The 19666-nt window shown below is 43.4% G+C and overlaps 1 pseudogene; it reads left to right on the forward strand.

Moving 5' to 3' along the window:
- Positions 1-740: 740 nt before the first annotated feature.
- Positions 741-3028, forward strand: LOC123114677 (disease resistance protein Pik-2-like; annotated as a pseudogene).
- The last annotated feature ends 16638 nt before the right edge of the window (positions 3029-19666 follow it).

Below are 19666 nucleotides of genomic sequence, written 5' to 3' on the forward strand. Positions count from 1 at the left end.
AGCCGCTAGCTGCTCGTACAGGCGGCGCTCCGCCTCCACTCGCTCTGAGTAGAGGCGGCGGAGCTCCACCATGTATACATCGTCGGAGGCCTCCTCTGCCAGCCTTTACCTCGCCTGCCGGTCCTCCCTTGCCTCCCGCACGGAGACCATCCCCGGCTCAACTGGATCCAGCTGCGACATCTCACCAAATTCAAAGTTCTTGCGGTCGTCGGTGTCGTGCTGCTGGGACTGACCAAATGTTGTATCCTTTAGTGGCCTGCTCGGCGGAGTGACAGAATCTAAGCCAAAGTTTCTTGTGGGTGCGTCGGTCCGTGATCTCAGCCACCAACGTCCCCATGCCCACTGCCACACGTCGATGTACGGTCTCTGTTGTGGCGGCGGACATGCAGGGAGCTCAGGGAAACCGATGAGCCTGCCGCGCTCGAGGAAGCGCCGCGGTGGCAGCAAGAGGCAGATGGGCCAGTGTTGCACTCGTGCTGGCGCGGATCCGCGTTGTGGATGGGCGGCCAGGTGATCCGGCCATGGCGGCACGGGTAGGGATGAGGGAGCGATGGGTGGGTCGCTGGCGAGATGAGGGCGGCAGGGGATTTGTGGGAAGAGAGGCGGAGATGCGTGTTGTGCTTTTACTCCGAGGCCGATCGGTTGACTAAGTTTAGTTGCTCGGCTCGGCAAGGAGTAAAATTTATACTATATAAGATTTACGGGATCGACTACGTCCCGATTAGAGGAGTACCGAAATTTTACTCTCACCGTTTTTAGGGATTGGCTAGAGGTGCTCTAAGTTTACACATACTAAATTCTATGGTGCACGATCATCTAGGGAATACCAATGTCTAGATACTTACGTTATTATTTTCATCATTTTTCTTTTACATAAGCAAGCATAATTAATCCTTTTATATGACCCTCTATATCTATTCCAAATTCATGGTTCTAAATCGACAATTATAAAAGTGGGGAATCATGGCATGGTATATAAAACTAGAACTACATACGTGGTGTTACTATATGTTAAGGAAAACTAGAGGAAATGCTACCATGTATAGTTTCAAGAAGCAAAAAAGTGTTGTGGGGAGTGTAACAATCAGATATTTCTCGTTTTCAGACCTACTTTAGCTTTCTATGATTTCAGACTTCTTACGTTGTGTTATTTCTTCAACTAAAGGTGTACAAGGACGCTAACTATAAGTTGCCAAAGCATATGAAGAAGCAAGCCAAATTTATCTTAGAGCGATGCCGGGGCTTTCCACTCACCATAGCTGCCATAGGAGGTCTATTGGCTAACAGGCCCAAAACAAGCAGTGAATGGACGAATCTACAAGAGCATCTTAAGCGAGAGTTCGTGTTTGTTGCCCTTGATCTCAAGAGAGTTATGTCCTTGAACTATGACGCACTTCCATATGATGTGAAGTTTTTCTTGTTGAACATGAGTATCTTCCCTCAGAACCATGAGATCAGGCATACCCGCTTATTGCGGCGGTTCATGGCAGAAGTCTACACATAAAAGCCGTATAATATGACCATTGAAGAAGTCACACGGAGTCACTACAGTAATCTCATCAACAGAAGAATGATTGAGCCTTCCAACAAAGCCAGGGCTAGCATGACAAGTGAATGTTGTCGTGTTCATGACCTAGTACTCCAAATAATCTTGCCCAAGTCTATTGAGGAGAACCGGCTCTTCATCATGGATAAGCACTGCAATGAGGCTCCACAAAGTAATGTATGTCAGTTGGTAGTGGCAAGGCGGAAGAGGCACGAGGAGAAGATGGCAAACATAAACTTGAGTCGTTTAAGATCACTGACTGTCTTTGGAGAGTGTCCTGAATCTCTCATCACCCAAAAATTGCGTTTCCTAAGGGTTCTTGACTTGGAGGATACAATTGGTCTGAAGAATGAAGATCTGAAGGACATCAGGCAACTACCCCATTTAAGGAACCTTGGTCTGCGAGGAACAGATATTTCAAAACTTCCTTCTTCTCTAGAAAACCTTAGGTTCCTGGAGACATTAGATGTTAAAGACACAAAGGTGACACAGTTGCCAGCTGGTATCATCAATCTGGAGAATCTATGTTACCTTCGTGGCGGTGTCGACTTTGCAGCAAAGAGGATGGGGGAAGAGAAGAATGCCGACAAACATAACAACTTCTTTGAGACTTTGGCAAACTTGGTACGCATGTGTCATGATGCTTACAATGAAGGGTGTGAATCGGGTTGCGCACATAGATTCAGTCCAAGAGCTCCTGAGAAAATCGAGAAGCTAAGTAACCTACAAGTGCTAGGGGTGGTGCACATTGCACGCAGCCAGGAGGCAAAAAAGCTGGGGAAGCTGGCTAACTTGCGCAAACTAGGAGTGCATTTAGATGCGGACAGTGAAGCCAGTGAGGAATTATGCAGCTCGATATCAAGTCTTGTTCGGTTGGAACGGCTCGAAGTGCACTGTGAGTCGCTTGAGTTTCTCAAGGGCGTGATTGAAACACCACCAAGGCTTCTCCTGTCACTACGGTTGTGTGGCCATTTAGGCAATCTCCCTAGCTGGATGAGTTCCCTCACCAGTCTATCCAAGATAAAGTTGATACAGACAGGTTTGAAGCAGAAAGACATTGAGGTGATCGGAAGTTTGAGCAACATAATTCTTCTTGGCCTCTGGGAGGAATCCTTTGCAGAGGAGTCTCTATCTTTTGGAAAGGATACATTCCAAAATCTCAAACTGCTTGATATTGAAGGCCTGGAGAAAGTCAACACCATACACATCGAGCATGGCGCGTTGCCAGTCCTTGAGAAACTTCGGGTGAGAAAATGTCTTGATTTGTACAACAGTGTGCAGGGCTTGTCCAGTGTCAAGTCTATGGAGAAGCTAAAGGAACTTGAGCTGACAAGTTGTGGTGATAAACTCGAGTTGGAGAAGGAACTTCAAAAGCAGATTGGTAAATTTACCAATCCACCGGTGCTCATAACTAGCAAGTATGTAGTAACGTGGCAAGAAATGTTGCTTACCAGTTTTTACAGGCTCATCGGATGGGAATAGTACCAATTTTCTCATGTAAGTAACTTATATTGGCAGTAAGTGCAAAGTTGTGATTTCACAGTAGTGCCTTTTTTTGCATATTCGTATGCAATGTACGTAATTGCTGCTGCCGTAGTTGCATGTTGCTTGCGTCAAGGTTTGGAATTGCATGTACATATATATGAATAAAGTCGGTACTTGTTTTCATTTGGTTTCTCCATATGAGGTCTCTTTATCCCTTGGTGCTTTTATGTTGACAAAAAAAAGGGGGGAAATGCATTTCTATTGTTGTTAAAAAAATCAAAAGTGGTTCGACTTTCGTATTTCGTCAACTTGACACTACTATAGATCCAAACAACATTAACCCCTCATGACCCATGCCTAGCTAGCCATGCCTCAATGATGTGGATCATCACTGACAGCCCCTCATGAGCACGTCGGTGATAACGTCTTTTGTGGTTGCATGGATGGTTATCACTGACCGGTCTAAAATAGATCGGTCAGTGTTAGTACTCTTTGATAAGCAAAGTGAACGGATATTTAGCACAGACGGATTGCTATATTTAACTCGTCTCTATTGTTCGATTAAATCTGACTCTTCGATTTCTCGTCGGTCAATGTTGTTATGTATACGATTTGTTTATAATTTAAGTCCACTGCTCGTCTCCATTTGAAACCCTTGTTGTCGCATCACTGATCCCTTCTCTTAGTTTTCACTCTTTCGGCCATGCACCCCACTCATCTCCATCACGTGAGCTTCTTCTCTCAAACCCTCTCTTCCCTCTTGCCGCTCATCTATGTTGACAGCCCCGCGACCACCCAACGCAGCTGCACCCACGTCGCCCCGAGCGTCTGGCCATTTCTGGTACCATATAGTCCACCGTGCGTTCGGACGTGGGGTCTCCCGTGCCTCTATGCGTGGTTGTAGACCCGGCATGTGTTGCTTTATTTTGGTCGCGGTGCCGGCCACGGTGGTAAGCATAATTCATTATAATTATGCAGCAATGTTCACGCTTCTATGTGTCGCCCGCCTTCGCGGTAGATTATTGTGGTCTTGTTGATTGATTATTTTACGCTTTGCTGCTGTATAGTTATCGATTTTCTAGTGGTAGCTGCTGCTTACAGAAATCTATTAAGAGTTTAGACTTAAGTCATACTAGTCTAATAGTGTTGCACTTTTTTTTATAGATGGCACTTTTATTTGACTCATAATGTAGCACCGAACGATACAATCATAATGAGTATACACCCGGTCTATGCATAACTAGGATGCACACTGGATCACGCCGGCAAAAAGCAAAGTCATACAAGACCGAAACTATGCTTGGGCGGAGAGGGGAAAAGGAAAACAAACGAAACAAAGAAAACAACGATTAGCGATACACAACAGTGACCATTGACACCAACCATATCTTGACAACACAAGTATTATGAGAAAAGTTCTCCAAAAGCAACGTCTCCAGAAAGGGAACGACGCGCAAGCGCCGCCATCGCCGGATCCAACTACCTAAGGCCAGATCATGGGTTTTCATTCTGAAGATCAAGTCTGAGCTAACTCAAAGCAATGCTTTCATCAAGGTAATGACATAAATAATGCCACTATTGCTAAGTAAAACTAACTAGGGTCTGACCGAGGGTTTTCACCCTGGAGCCCGACACTAGGTACTCAAGAAGCACCACCCATCCAAAGTCATCATGTGTTGTCTCCTCCATTTGCCTCATCCCAGCAGTTGCATACTCGCACGGTTCTAACACCAGCAAAGGCCATGCATGCACGAGTGGGCTGACGAGCCGCGGCAAGAGCCACTTGCCACAACATGGCGAAGTCTTTGACAGGGAGTAAGGACAACGACACCACCAAAATCCTTAGTTTGGGACGCTTTGGAGGCCTCGCACCATCCCCATCCACACAAGCGGCAATCGATGGTTGATCTGCATCAGACCACATCACCATGTGATGCCACTAACTCCGCCATCCTCGCTTATGGCAGCACGGATCATATTGAGGGAAAGGACACGACTGCCGCCATGCATCGCCCGTAGCGATACAGACTATGAGCGCTATCAGCCCACAAGGGAACCGTGGACAGCTCTGCACCTTCGATTGCAGATCCAGACCAAACTAACTCGTCAAGGTAGACGTTGCCGCTGGATCAGAAGGTCGAAGTCCCTTGGGTGACCTTCATCAGGTCGATGCACGACCAATGGCAACCTGACCTTGAGCACGAGTCCAAGTGGAGGCCACCAGGCACGGGAACCGTTGCTTGGCCATCACCTCCACAAGCTGCACGCTGCCACTACTAGGGAAAACTTTATACATAGAAACTTAGTAGTAGCGCTGGTTAAAAAAGGGGCGCTACTGCTAATTATCAGTAGCTCGTCCAGTTAACAGGTGCTACTGCTACCAACTTAGTAGTAGCGCGTCTCGGAAGAACCACACTACTACTAAAATTGGCCGACCGTTCCCGCCACGCTAGGTTTAGTAGTAGCGTGCCCAAACAAACCATGTTGCTCCTAATGTAATAGTAGTAGCGCGCTTTTTTGTAGGTCGCTACTGCTAATTTTGAACTTGGCCACATGATATTTCACAAGTATAGGGGATCGCAACAGTTTTCGAGGATAGAGTATTCACCCCAAATTTATAGATTCGACACAAGGGGAGCCATAGATTACTTGCAAGTATTAGCAACTGAGTTGTCAATTCAACCACACCTGAAGATTAATTATCTGCAGCAAAGTGATTAGTAGAACAGTAATATGATGGTTTTGATGATAGTAGCAGCAGTAATAGTAACGGTAATAGTGATATCAGTGATTTTGTAGCAGTAGCGATAGCACTAGCGACAGTAGTAACTTAGCAAGAACAATATAAGGTAAATTCGTATGCATTGGATCGGCGACTCGTTGGATGACATTCATCATGAGACAGTCATAACCTAGGATGATACGGCACTAGCTCCAGTTCATAAATATAATGTAGGCATGTATTCCGTAAATAGTCATACGTGCCTATGGAAAGAACTTGCATGACATCTTTCGTCCTACCCTCCCGTGGCAGCGGGGTCCTATTGGAAACTAAGGTATATTAAGGTTTTCTTTTAATAGAGAACCAGAATAAATCATTAACACATGGTGAATACATGAACTCCTCAAACTACGGTCATCACCGGGAGTGGTCCCGACTATTATCACTCCGGGGTTGCCGGATCATAACACGAAGTAGGTGACTATAACTTGCAAGATCGGATCTAGAACATGGATATAATGGTGATAACACAAACGGTTCAGATCTGAAATCATGGCACCCGGGCCCAAAGTGACAAGCCTTAAGCATGGCAAAGTCATAGCAACATCAATCTCAGAACATAGTGGATACTAGGGATTTGGCCCTAACAAAACTAACTAGATTACATGATGAATCTCATCCAACTCCTCACCGACCAGCGAGCCTACGAAGGAATTACTCACTCCCGGTGGGGAGCATCATGTAATTGGCGATGGAGATGTGTTGGTGGTGACAAAGATCGAAGATCCCCCTCTCCGGAGCCCCAAACGGACTCCAGATCTGGCCTCCCAATGAAGAACAGGAGATGGCGGCGACTCCGTCGCGTGAAACATGATAATTCTTTCTCCTTGAATTTTTCCTGAAAAAATGTGAGTTTATAGCGTCGCTTTCTAGGTCATCGGGGCCACTAGGTGGGGACAACCCACCCGGGCGTGCCTGGAGGGGGTGGCGCGCCCTGGTGGGTTGTGCCCACCCGGGTGCCCCCCTCCGGTGGTTCTTGGCTCCAGAAATTCTCTTTATTTGTATAAAAATCCTCGCGAAGTTTCGTTCATTCCAAGAACTTCTATTTCTGCACAAAAACAACACCATGGTAGTTCTGCTGAAAACAGCGTCAGTTCGGGTTAGTTTCATTCAAATCATGCAAAATAGAGTCCAAAACAAGAGGAAAAGCGTTAGGAAAAGTAGATACAACGGAGACGTATCAACTCCCCCAAACTTAAACCTTTGCTTGTCCTCAAGCAATTCAGTTGATAAACTAAAAGTGAAAAAGAAAAAAATTTACGAACTCTTTTTCTCTTGTTTCATAAATAAGTTTAAACAACACCCAGGTTTTCAACAAGGATTATAACTAACCATGTCGACAATAACTCTTAAAAATTATATTAACTCATATCAATGACATACTCAACTACAGAGCAATAATAAAACATCTCAAACAGCAACACGTTGTCAAAACAACCATGATATAATATGACAATAGTGGTACCTCGCTAGCGCTTTTTGAGACCATAAAACATAAATGCAGAGCACCTCTAAAGTTCAAGCAGCGACTAAACATTATAATTCATGGTAGAAAAAAATCCAATCATGATGCACCCAACATTAGCTACACATAATGCATCACCATGACAGCAGTGCTCTCAGGTTCTGGCGCTTATTCGAGAAGGTGATGACACAACATAAAATTAAATAGATTGTCCCTTCATAGAGGGAAGCAGTGATTTGCAGAGGTTCCAGAGATCATTTTTTTTAAACAGAGGTAAACGAAATTTTGAGACATGCACCCTTCTCATTTACTTCACGAATATCTCCCATGGTAAGCACGCTAGTGGCGGTTCCCAAGCGGAAAGGTAAAGGTTATGACTCCATTTGGAGTTTTTGTTTGATTATTTGAGAGATCAATTCTTTTTGCAGTTTGGGATTGGGCATCCCTATTACCGCCCTTTTCTTGTGCGATGGCGAGTGAATAAACACTCGACCCGAGAATAACCCGCTTAGCATGGAAGATACCGACTACCTCCCGTCGTTCCATGAATGATCCAGGCACACACAAAGGATATTTATTTGAAGTTTTTAGAGATGGCACATGCAAATTTACTTAGGATGGCAGGGTAATACCACATATAGGTAGGTATGGTGGACTCATCTGGAATAACTTGGTTTTGAGGTTTTTGATGTACAAGCAGAGTTCCCACTTAGTACAAGCGAAGGCTAGCAAATAGGTTGAGAAGCGGCCAGCTAGAGACCAACAACGGTCATGAACATGCATTATGCATAAGTAACATTGGATACTAGCATGAGTAGGATATGAACACCATGAACATAAATATCATAGAGGCTATATTGGTTTTGATTCAACTACATGCGTGAACATGTGCCAAGTCAAGCCACTCGAACATTCAGAGGGGGATACCATATCATTATACTATATCACAATCATTTTAATGCAATGTTGATATCCAAGATAAGTCATTATTCACTTCTAGCTGCGTATGCATGGCATGAGAAACTATAATCTCTAATTGTCATTCATGTTTGTATAATAGGCTGAATCATGGATACTAGGTTAAACATATTTACAAAAATAGAACAAGTCGAGTTCATACCTGTTTCTCTCTGCCACTGCTAGTTCATCAAATATTGTCATTATTTCCTTTCACTTCACGACCGAACGATTTGAAAATATTAATAGTGCAAGAGTGTCGTGGACTAAGCTGGACTCTGCAAACATTTTATTCAAAAAGAGAAGACAAGATAATATGGGCTCTTTGTTAGATCAACAATAATGCAAATGAGAGCCATTCAACATTTTCATCGTGTCTTATCCTCGGTATGACTCAATAGAAAGAAAAGAAATTCAGAGAAACACACTGAACTATTTTTGGTGTTTTGGGGTTTTTTATAAACAAGCAAATGAAAAGAGAAAAGAAAAAACGAGAAAAACTATTTACACGGGAAAGCTCCCAACAAGTAAAAGAAGAACAAGGAAATCTTTTTGGGTTTTCTTTTTAGTGCTACTTCAATTTAAACTAGGAAGAAAAATAAAAAAGAAGCAAGAAACATATTTTTGGATTTTCTCAAAGTTTTTCAAACACACAAGAAGAAAGCGAGAAAATAAATTTAACATGGATGATACAATGAAAAAGTGTGGACACCGACAACTAGAATGAAATGTGTGAACATGAATGTAATGTCGGTGGGAATACATACTCCCCCAAGCTTGGGCTTTTGGCCTAACTTGGTAATCAGTCAGTAGCCTATGTAGTGGTCAGAGTGGTAGCTCAAGGAGGCTCTCGGTGCGGATGCCTCAGCCCGCCGTGCAGCCACAACCGCTGCGTTATGAGCTCGGGCCTTGCTCTCAAGAACATAATATCTTCCCCTGTTATGGACATTAAAGAGAGCAGGTGTAGGCAAATGCGTGTCTACCACAGAGTCCTTGTTAAATGTCAAATTATAAGTGAAATTATGGGGATCACCCCTCAGAATCTTATGACGTTTCATAGCATCAAAGTCTACGTACTGCATGGATAAAATAGGATCATAGGGAAAAGGTGAAACACCCAGCCCTCTCGCGATGTGCTGTAACCTACGTGCAACAGTCGCTCCAAGATTATAATTTCTATCACCGTAGAGAGCGGTCTGTATGAGGCTCAGATCTGGAGCACAAAGTGTACTACAATCTTGCTTGCCTACAATACATTTTCCATTACATAATGCAAAGTACTGAATTGCAGGAAAATGAACACTCTTTATCCTACCTTGCATCACTCCCCTAGTTTCACCATATCAAAGACTAGTCAAAAATATTTCAAACTCAGACCTCAGTGGCTCATCGACAGAACCCCAGAATGGGATTTTGCAGAGGTGAGCAAACCTTTATAGAGAAATGGTAAATGGATCTTCATACAGTTTAAATGGCACCCTAGACTCACGGGGAAGGAATTTAAATCCTTTGACAAATGATTCAGTGAGGATGAGGTGTTGGTCGCACTTATCTAAAATGTAGGGACCGAGATCGGCATTGTGAACATATTGCTCGAATTCCTCCTTAATGCCCACGCTCACCATATAATTGTTGCATGGCCATAAGCATGTTTTGGTGGTGGCACTTCGAATGGAACTTTCACTTGGTTCAACATAAGACCGACGAGTGGAGCTGCTGCTAGAAGATGCCTCTGAGGACCTCCACCTCAAATAACTCTTTCCAAAGAAATTCATAATGTTCGCGTATGATTTTCTAAAAAAAATTGGTCACAAAAAATTGTCAACAAAACTTCATAAGAATGATAGCAACTACTCATAGGGATGTATAGAGGCCATAGCAAGCATTCAAACTACTTAGAACTCTGAGAATTCAACATGCGAGCTCATCTACAGCAAAACCAAGAGTAGCTAATTATTCCAAATATAAACCACTAAAACAAAAACTAATTGGACACATGGAGGAGTCACATACCAAGCAACAGATCCCCAAAACAGTTTCGGAAATGGAGCTTCAAGCAAGGAGATCGAAATCCGTGGTTTTGGGAGCAAGAACACGAGAGAGAATGCAAAGGTGATTTTTTTTGGGTGAATGTGATGATGTGGGACGAAGAAGGAAGTGAGGGGGCCCACATGGGGACCACAATCCACCAGGGCACGCCTGGGGGTCCTGGTGCGCCCAGGTGGGTTGTGCCCACCTGGTGCACCTCCCTCTAATATTATTTGCACGAGAAATTCAGAAATATTCAGAAAAAATCATGTTAAATTTTTAGGGCATTCTGAGAACTTTTATTTTTGGGTCATTTTTTTATTGTACGGAAAAATTAAAAAAAACAAAGCATGGCATTTTATTTTATTTAACTAAGAAAAACAGAAAACAAAAGGTAGGGACAGAAGGTAGTGCTTACTAAATTCATCAACTTCATACCTCTCAAAAATGATCCATTAATAAGGTTGATCAAGTCTTATTAACAACCACTTTCGATTAGAATGAAACCGAAGAACTTTTGAAAGTGCAACTATCCCTAGGTGGTTTTGGTAATTCATAACAACATATAGCTCATTGAGCTAATGCTTTTCCAAGACTATTATTTCAGGAAAGCTCAATGAATGGCATGGCATGGATGATGAAAGTGGATCCCTCAAAATACTAAGGATAAATTATTTGCTCAAGCTCAAAAGCTCAAGACTCTTCATTTTACATTTTAGTGATCCAAGATCACATTGAGTCTATAGGAAAAGCCAATACTATCAAGGAGGGATGAGGTGTTGCTTAATGAGCCTCTTGCTTCAAGTGCTTAGTGATATGCTCCAAATACCCTCAACTACTTTTCCACTTCCACAAATGACCTAAACCCAAAGCCAAAATCGGTCACACCGATTCTTCCTACCCGGCGCCACCGATTCCAAAAGTCATAGCCACTGCCACAAACCCTAAGCAAATCGGTCTTACCGATAGGGATCTCGGTCTCACCGAGATGGGATTGTAATCTCTCTGTTTCCCTTTGTAATGTTTCGGTCTAACCGAAGTGAGCGATCGGTCCCACCGAGATTGCAATGTAAACTCTCTGTTTCCTTTTTGTAACATTTCGGTCTCACCGAAAAGAGCAAATCGGTCCCACCGAGTTTACCTGACCAACTCTATGGTTAGCTTATTACCAAATCGGTCTCACCGAGTTTGTGTAATCGGTCTCACCGAGATTACGTTATGCCCAAACCCTAACAGAATCGGTCCTACCGAGTTGCATGTCGGTCCCACCGAAAATCACTAACGGTCACTAGGTTTACTAAATCGGTCCGACCGAGTTTAACGATTCGGTCCCACCGAGTTTGGTAAATTGTGTGTAACGGTTAGATTTTGTGTGGAGGCTATATATACCCCTCCACCTCCTCTTCATTCGTGAAGAGAGCCATCAGAACGAACCTACACTTCCAACTTACCATTTTTGAGAGAGAACCACCTACTCATGTGTTGAGGCCAAGATATTCCATTCCTACCATATGAATCTTGATCTCTAGCCTTCCCCAAGTTGCTTTCCACTCAAACCCTCTTTCCACCAGATCCAAAACCTATGAGAGAGAGTTGAGTGTTGGGGAGACTATCATTTGAAGCACAAGAGCAAGGAGTTCATCATCAACGCACCATTTGTTACTTCTTGGAGAGTGGTGTCTCCTAGATTGGCTAGGTGTCACTTGTGAGCCTCCGACAAGATTGTGGAGTTGAACCAAGGAGTTTGTAAGGGCAAGGAGATCGCCTACTTTGTGAAGATCTACCGCTAGTGAGGCAAGTCCTTCATGGGCGACAGCCATGGTGGGATAGACAAGGTTGCTTCTTCGTGGACCCTTCTTGGGTGGAGCCCTCCGTGGACTCGCGCAGTCGTTACCCTTCGTGGGTTGAAGTCTCCATCAACGTGGATGTACGATAGCACCACCTATCGGAACCATGCCAAAAACATCCATGTCTCCAATTGCGTTTGAATCCTCCAAACCCTTCCCTTTACTTTCTTGCAAGTTGCATGCTTTAATTTCCGCTGCGTGTACACTATTTGCATGCTTGCTTGATTTGTGTGATGATTGCTTGACTTGTCCTAAAGTAGCTAAAATATGCCAAACTCTAAAATTAAGAAAAGGTTAAGTTTTTATTGGTCAAGTAGTCTAATCACCCCCCCTCTAGACATACGTCAAGGTCCTACAAGTGGTATCAGAGCTTTGGTTTCCATTTGTTTTGATTTCCATAGCTTTTGGTGGTCATAGCCTTGGTTTCACAACCTAGGAGATAAGGCGTCTAGCGAGGGAAATTATCACTGTAGAGGTCCTTACTTTGATGGTACTAATTTTGCTAGTTGGAAGCATAAGATGAAAATGCATATTCTTGGACATAACCCCGCCGTTTGGGCAATTATTTGTATTGACTTGCAAGGTGAATTCTTTGATGGGAGAGAACCGAACCGTGAAGCTAATGCGGAAGAATTGAAGATGCTGCAATACAACGCTCAAGCATGTGACATCATCTTCAACGGATTATGCCCCGAAGAATTCAAGAAAATCAGTCGTCTTGAGAATGCAAAGGAAATTTGGGATACTTTGATTGATATGCATGAAGGTACCGAGTCCGTCAAGGAATCCAAGTTGGATGTGCTCCAGAGTCAGCTTGACAAGTTCAAAATGAAGGATGGTGAAGGTGTTGCTGAAATGTACTCTAGGCTTGCTCTTATCACAAATGAGATTGCCGGCTTAGGGAGTGAAGAGATGACAGACAAATCCATCATCAAGAAAATCCTAAGAGCATTGGATGGAAAGTATGATACGTGTGCACATTGATCCAAATGATGCCAAACTACAAAGATCTCAAGCCAACGGAAGTCATTGGAAGGATTGTTGCTCATGAGATGTCACTCAAGGATAAGGAGGAACTTCACAACAAGTCAAGTGGTGCTTACAAAGCCTCAAGTGAAGCCCCCACATCATCAAGTGAGAAACCAACCTTCAATGAAGAATTGAGCTTAATGGTGAAAAACTTCAACAAATTCTACAAGAGTAGAACCAAAGAGAGAAGCTCCAAGTCAAGGTCTTATCATGACAAGAGATCTTCTAGTTGAGAGCGAAATTGCTACAATTGTGGGAGACTCGGACACTACTCCAATGAGTGTACGGCACCCTACAAAAGAAGAGAAGATTCTCCAAAAAGAAGAAGCAAAAGAGAAGAATCACCACCAAGAGAGAGGAGGAGTAGAGATGATCGTTATGAACGAAGGCCCTCACGGAGAAGCAAGGATTCGGAAAGGAAGGACAAGTCATCAAGGAGATACACAAAACGAAGACATCAAGCTCATGTTGGTGAATGGGTTTCCGGCTCAGACTCCGACAATCACTACAAGAGAAGCTATCACTCCGACTCCGAATATACTCAAGATGAAGGTGTTGCCGGTCTAGCACTTGTGTCAACCAACTCCTACGACATATTTGACTCACCAAATGAAGGTGTTGGAAGATGCTTCATGGCCAAAGGTCCAAAAGTAACACATCCCGAGTATGTTGATTTTAATAGTGATGAAGATGACTTGCTTGTGGATGATGATTTACTTGTTGACAACTCTAGTGATGAATACTATGATGGAACGTCAATTAAGCATGCTAATTATGCTAAAATGAATGACAATGATAAGGATAAGATTGAGCTTCTAACTAAAGAACTAAGCTCTCTTAAGTTAGCTCATGAAACTATCTTCGAAGATCATCGAGAACTTTTAAGGGCTCATGAGAAGTTGCGCTTTGAAAAGCTCAATCTTGAGCAAGAGCATGAGTTCTTAAAAGCAATCAATGATTATCTCCGCAAGAAAACTTCTTCTTACATTGCCAAGCATTTACTCTTATCTACTTATATGCCTCAAGTCAAGTCTAGTAACAAGTACAAGAAAGATACTTCCTCTAGTAGTAACAATAATAATGTCAAATCCAATATTGTTGCTTCTAGTAGTTCTCTTGATTCCACTAATGATTCTCTTAGCCAAGTTACACTTGAGCAAGAAAATAGCTTATTGAAGGTAATTATAGAGAAAGGTGTTTACAAGAGCCTTGCCGGGAGTAAGCAATTCGAGGAAATTGTACGCAAGCAAGGAAGGCACCGGAAGAATCAAGGTGTTGGTTTTGAACGAAAGTTCAATGCCAATGGAGTTGGGTGGGAAGAAGATCAATACCCCAAGACAAAGTTTGTTCCTCAACAAGAGAAGTATGATCCTACTTCCTTCAAGGGAACACAAGCTCAAGATGATCTTCCACCACAAGACCACAAGAACAAAGGCAAGGACAAGCTTCAAGAAGAGATTGATGCATTCGAAGAAGCACCTAAAGCCTCGTTCGAGTGGGTCCCCAAGACTACGTCAAGTTCTACTTCATCAAGTACAACTACAACTCCAAGGATTCCCATCAAGATGATGTGGATCCCGAAGAAGAAGAACTAGAGAGTTCTTGAGGGTGACTCCGCCAACATTCTTCACTCATATCATTTTTGGCAAGAACAAGTGCAATCAACTTCCACATCTTTCACTAGTTCAAGGAGTCACAAACCCTCATGTTGGTAAGGCCAGGGACAAGGTAACCTAATGTTTTCATGGACATCATCTTGTGTGTGCATCACTCTATGTCTATGGATATTCTTGTTTGTTCCTTGTGGGACTAACCCATGTAGGCAAGTTGAAAGTGCAACTCACTCCAAAGGATTGCTCCAAATGATCTACATCAACATTGAGCATCTACATCTTCAACACCTACATGAAGTCATCATCGACAAAACCCAAGGTTAGTTCATCCCTCTAAGGGGGGATCTCACATCTAGGGGGAGCTTAACTCAAAGAATTGAGTCAAAGCAACTCTAATGGTGTGAACACATAAATGCATAATGTAAAAGTGGTAACCCCACTTGAGCTTAAACGATGAGTATGACCTATGATCAAATGTTCTCATTTGACTCCTAAGGCAATATACTCATATATAGATGACCTAGTCATCGCCAATTGTTTGATAGATGCTAGAATTGGTTGTGCATGCTTTGCCACATATTTCATTTGCCATCTTATTGTGTGAGCATGTTGGTGCATATTTTACTCATTCAAGGACATCCACTTGTTGTTTTGATTGTTTGGATTCTTTTCTTTGTGCCAAGTGGATGGACAAGAATGCCTAAGAACCTTCTTTAGCTATCTATGCTTTTCTCGTCTCAAACTCTATTCATGCTACATCACAAAATTTGATCAAGTCAGATTCGAACCACTCTGTGTGAGGAGCACTCGGAGTCCCCGATTCGTCATAGACTTAAACTTCCAAAACCTCTTTGTGATTCTCGGTCAGACCGATTCCATCATTTCGGTCCTACCGAGATCATTAAGTTGATCTGAGTTTTCAATCTCGGTGCAACCGATTTGAACTTTTTGGTCACACCGAGTTGCTGTAACTGAACACAGTTATGCATCTCGGTGCCACCGAGTTGTTCCACTCGGTCACACCGACAGGGTCGGGCTATATATAGCCACGGGCAAAATTTTGGAAATTTCTCCGAAACCCTTCGCCCGCGCAACAGCTCGCTCTGCCATCATGGTCTCCGGATCGTCTCCTCTTCACCAGTAGCCTCCTGTCATTGGTCTCCGCCGCCGTCAACGAATTTCGTCCCCGCCGTTGCCGCCGTAGCAAGTCCACCGCCAAGTTAGGGTATGGACTTAATCTTTGTGCTATCCACGTCTGATTCCTGACACATTGTTTTCATGTTGATTCTTGCCACGATTGAAACTCTTCTATCCAGCCAAAATACTTCATAGATTAGATGTGATTCAAATTTTTAGGGTTAGGTTTCCGCCGAAACCATCTCGGACCCACCGAGTTGAAAAACCCGGTCTCACCGATTTGGCTTATGCCATTGCACTAGTGACACTCGGTCTAACCGAGAATTACTAATCGGTGCAACCGATTTGAGGATTCTGTGAAACCCTAGCAGTCTCGGTGCCACCGAACTGAAACTCGGTTCAACCGAGATCATCAGTTTAGGTTCCAAAGCTGCTTCGGTATCACCGAGTTTAAAAATCGGTGGATCCGAAATGCTTTCTGTGGAAAACTAAAACTGAACTTTTGAGTCATTCTTTTGCAAAAATCTCTGCATTTTGTGATGCTCATCTTTTCTATCTCATCTATAACTCCTCACAAGGTCAGCAGTCAGCTTTTGCAGTATGTCTGATCAAAGTGACAGCCAGCATAGGTCAAAAGAGCAGATTGACTTGAGTCAGGGCACTGGTCCCTCCAGTGCTTCGGATGAAGGCAGCAGAAGTACACCTAGCAATTTGCCTAAGGCTGCTACCAGGCAAAGGAAGAAGAGAACTTCAGACTCTGAAGATGAGGATTATAGAGCTGAAGAGGATGAGGCTACTTCCAAGAAGGTAGTGCTCACAAAGGAGTATGGCTCAGCCAAGACCACTAAGCCTAGACTTAATACGAAAGTGCCTGCCAAAAGAACTCCAATGCCAAAGGCCAGAAAGTCCACTCAAGTGCCAGCTCAAGCTCAACCCAAGGTGGAACCTGCAAGGAAAGAAACATCATCCAAACCTCAGAAAGTCCCCACTGGTGAAACTATGAAGTTCACAATTGAATCAGAGGATAATGGTGATCAAGACAAGAAAAAGAAGAGAGCTAGAACCACAACTGCCAAGGTCCTTGGAAATCCCTCAATGAGAAGGGATTCTGAAGAAGAGGAAGAGGATGCTGCACCAGCTCCAAAGGCAGCTAAGCTTATGGGAGATGCAATCAGATCAGGGGCTGCAACATCCAAGCCCAAGGATGCACCCAAAGCTTCCTCCAAGGCCAAGCAAGTTCCAAAGAGGAATACCAGGAGTATTCTAGCTGCTGAGAAGAACAAGGCCCCAGTGCCCAATGCTGCTGAAGATTCAGATGAAGAAGGACAGGTTCTTAGAAAGCTCAAGCCCAAGATACCAGACCACAATGATGCCCATCCTGTGGCTGAGGACATGAGAATCAGGAAGGATTCAGGGCTGAGACTGTGGAGAATGGAAGATCCATATGCTTCAAGAAGAAGAACTGTCGTTGACTACAGATTCCACACAAAGGAACAGCAGGACTTCTATGAAACAATTCCGTTGGACAAGAAGCCCATAGTCTGTGATATGAGGTGGGTTGACTGGAAATTCGTCAAGGAAAATGAACAGCACTATCCTAGAGTGCAAGACAACTTTGTTGCTTGTGGAGTTGCAGATTTTGTTGGACAAAAGTTCACCAACTGGAATGATGAGCTTATCATGCAGTTCTACTCCACACCACACTTCTACCCAGATGAAAGAATAGTTTGGATGTCTGAAGGTACAAGGTACCAGTCCACTATTGAAGAATGGGCAAGTCTGATCAATGCCCCCAAGGAGAAAGAGGATGACCTAGATATTTATGCAAAGAAGAAGTTGGGTCACAATTCAATGGCTCACATGTACAAGGAAATTCCAGACAAGGCATTAGAGACTCACAAGTTTGGATCAGTTCACTTTCTGCTGTCAGGGTTGCCAACCATAAATTGGATTCTGAGACACACTTTGTTGCCCAAGTCTGGTGACCATAACATGATCAGAGGGCATGCCATCAACATGTTGCATGTGTTTGATGTGCCACAGAAGTTCAAAGTCATGAGCCTGATCATAGAAACAATCAAGAGGACTGCAGCAGATTAGAAGAGGAGCTGTGGATATGCACCTCAGATTCAAGAATTGATAAACTCAAAGATGGGCACAGGAAAATATCAGTTGGATAAGGAACACTTTCCACTTTATCCAGACTTTGAGGACAATGAGGTTGTCATGAATGAAGATGATCCGCAATCAGTTCAAGCTCGCAAGAAGAAGGAGAAGGCAAAGAAGGAGAAGGCTGCCAAGATGCCAACTCAAGAGGAGGCATCTGAGTATTTCTTGAAAACCAAACAAGAGCAGCTTGGTTACTTGATAGCATCATCTCTGAGGATTGAGAAGGGGTTGGCCACCCTAACTCAAAACCAGCAGAGCCTGGAAAGAATCATGGAACAAAAATTCTATGATCTAGATGTCAAGGTAACTGAGATTCAGTCAGTTGTGGAGCAGCTGCAGGATGACATGTAGGAGAGGAAGGGCAAGACCACTACCAATGTGTTTGCCAGAGTACCCAGAGCCCAGAGGTCAGCTGCTGTGCCAGTGCCAGACACTAGAGCAACAACTTCAGCACCAGCTACTGCCCCTTCAGTTCTAGTCCAACCAGCTCCAGCATCCACTCCAGCACCCTCTACTTCAAATGAAGCCTTCGTCCATGGAGTTATTAGGACACCACCACCAGAAGATCAAGCCTGAGAGTCTATCTAGCACTATGCATTTTCTATGAACTTTTTGGTAACTTGTTGCCAAAGGGGGAGAAAAATATATAGATCATAGGCTTCGAGAGAGAGTGTGTTGCTTTTGTTCTCTCTTGCTTTATTTGGTGTTTTTCAACTTTGTTTGCTTTTGGTTGAGATACTATGCTTGTGAGCCATTGATGATCATGTGTTTGATCATAAGCTACAATTATGCACGCTTGATATTATCCTATCTATCTTATGTGATCACTCACTCTGCTTGGTGATGAGTGCATGTATTCATTGTTTATTATTTTGAGCGCTCCACTAAGATGTATGTGACATGGAAGAGTAACCCATGAGCCTAATTCATTGTGCATTTGCAGTCCAAAGCAAATCTAAAACTATGCACAAATTTAGGAGGAGCTCTTGCTTATCACATACTTCTCAAAGCGACGATGTTATTTAATTTTATTATCATTTGTCGAAGCTTTGATCTATATATTGTCATCAATTACCAAAAAGGGGGAGATTGAAAGTGCAACTATCCCTAGGTGGTTTTGGTAATTCATAACAACATATAGCTCATTGAGCTAATGCTTTTCCAAGACTATTATTTCAGGAAAGCTCAATGAATGGCATGGCATGGATGATGAAAGTGGATCCCTCAAAATACTAAGGATAAAGTATTGGCTCAAGCTCAAAAGCTCAAGACTCTTCATTTTACATTTTAGTGATACAAGATCACATTGAGTCTATAGGAAAAGCCAATACTATCAAGGAGAGATGAGGTGTTGCTTAATGAGCCTCTTGCTTCAAGTGCTTAGTGATATGCTCCAAATACCCTCAACTACTTTCCCACTTCCACAAATGACCTAAACCCAAAGCCAAAATCGGTCATACAAATTCTTCCTATCCGGCGCCACCGATTCCAAAAGCCATAGCCACTGCCACAAACCCTAAGCAAATCGGTCTTACTAATAGGGATCTCGGTCTCACCGAGATGGGATTGTAATCTCTCTGTTTCCCTTTGTAACGTTTCGGTCTAACC

The sequence above is a fragment of the Triticum aestivum genome, chromosome 5B, assembly GCF_018294505.1.
Source record: "Triticum aestivum cultivar Chinese Spring chromosome 5B, IWGSC CS RefSeq v2.1, whole genome shotgun sequence".
NCBI lineage: Eukaryota > Viridiplantae > Streptophyta > Magnoliopsida > Poales > Poaceae > Triticum > Triticum aestivum.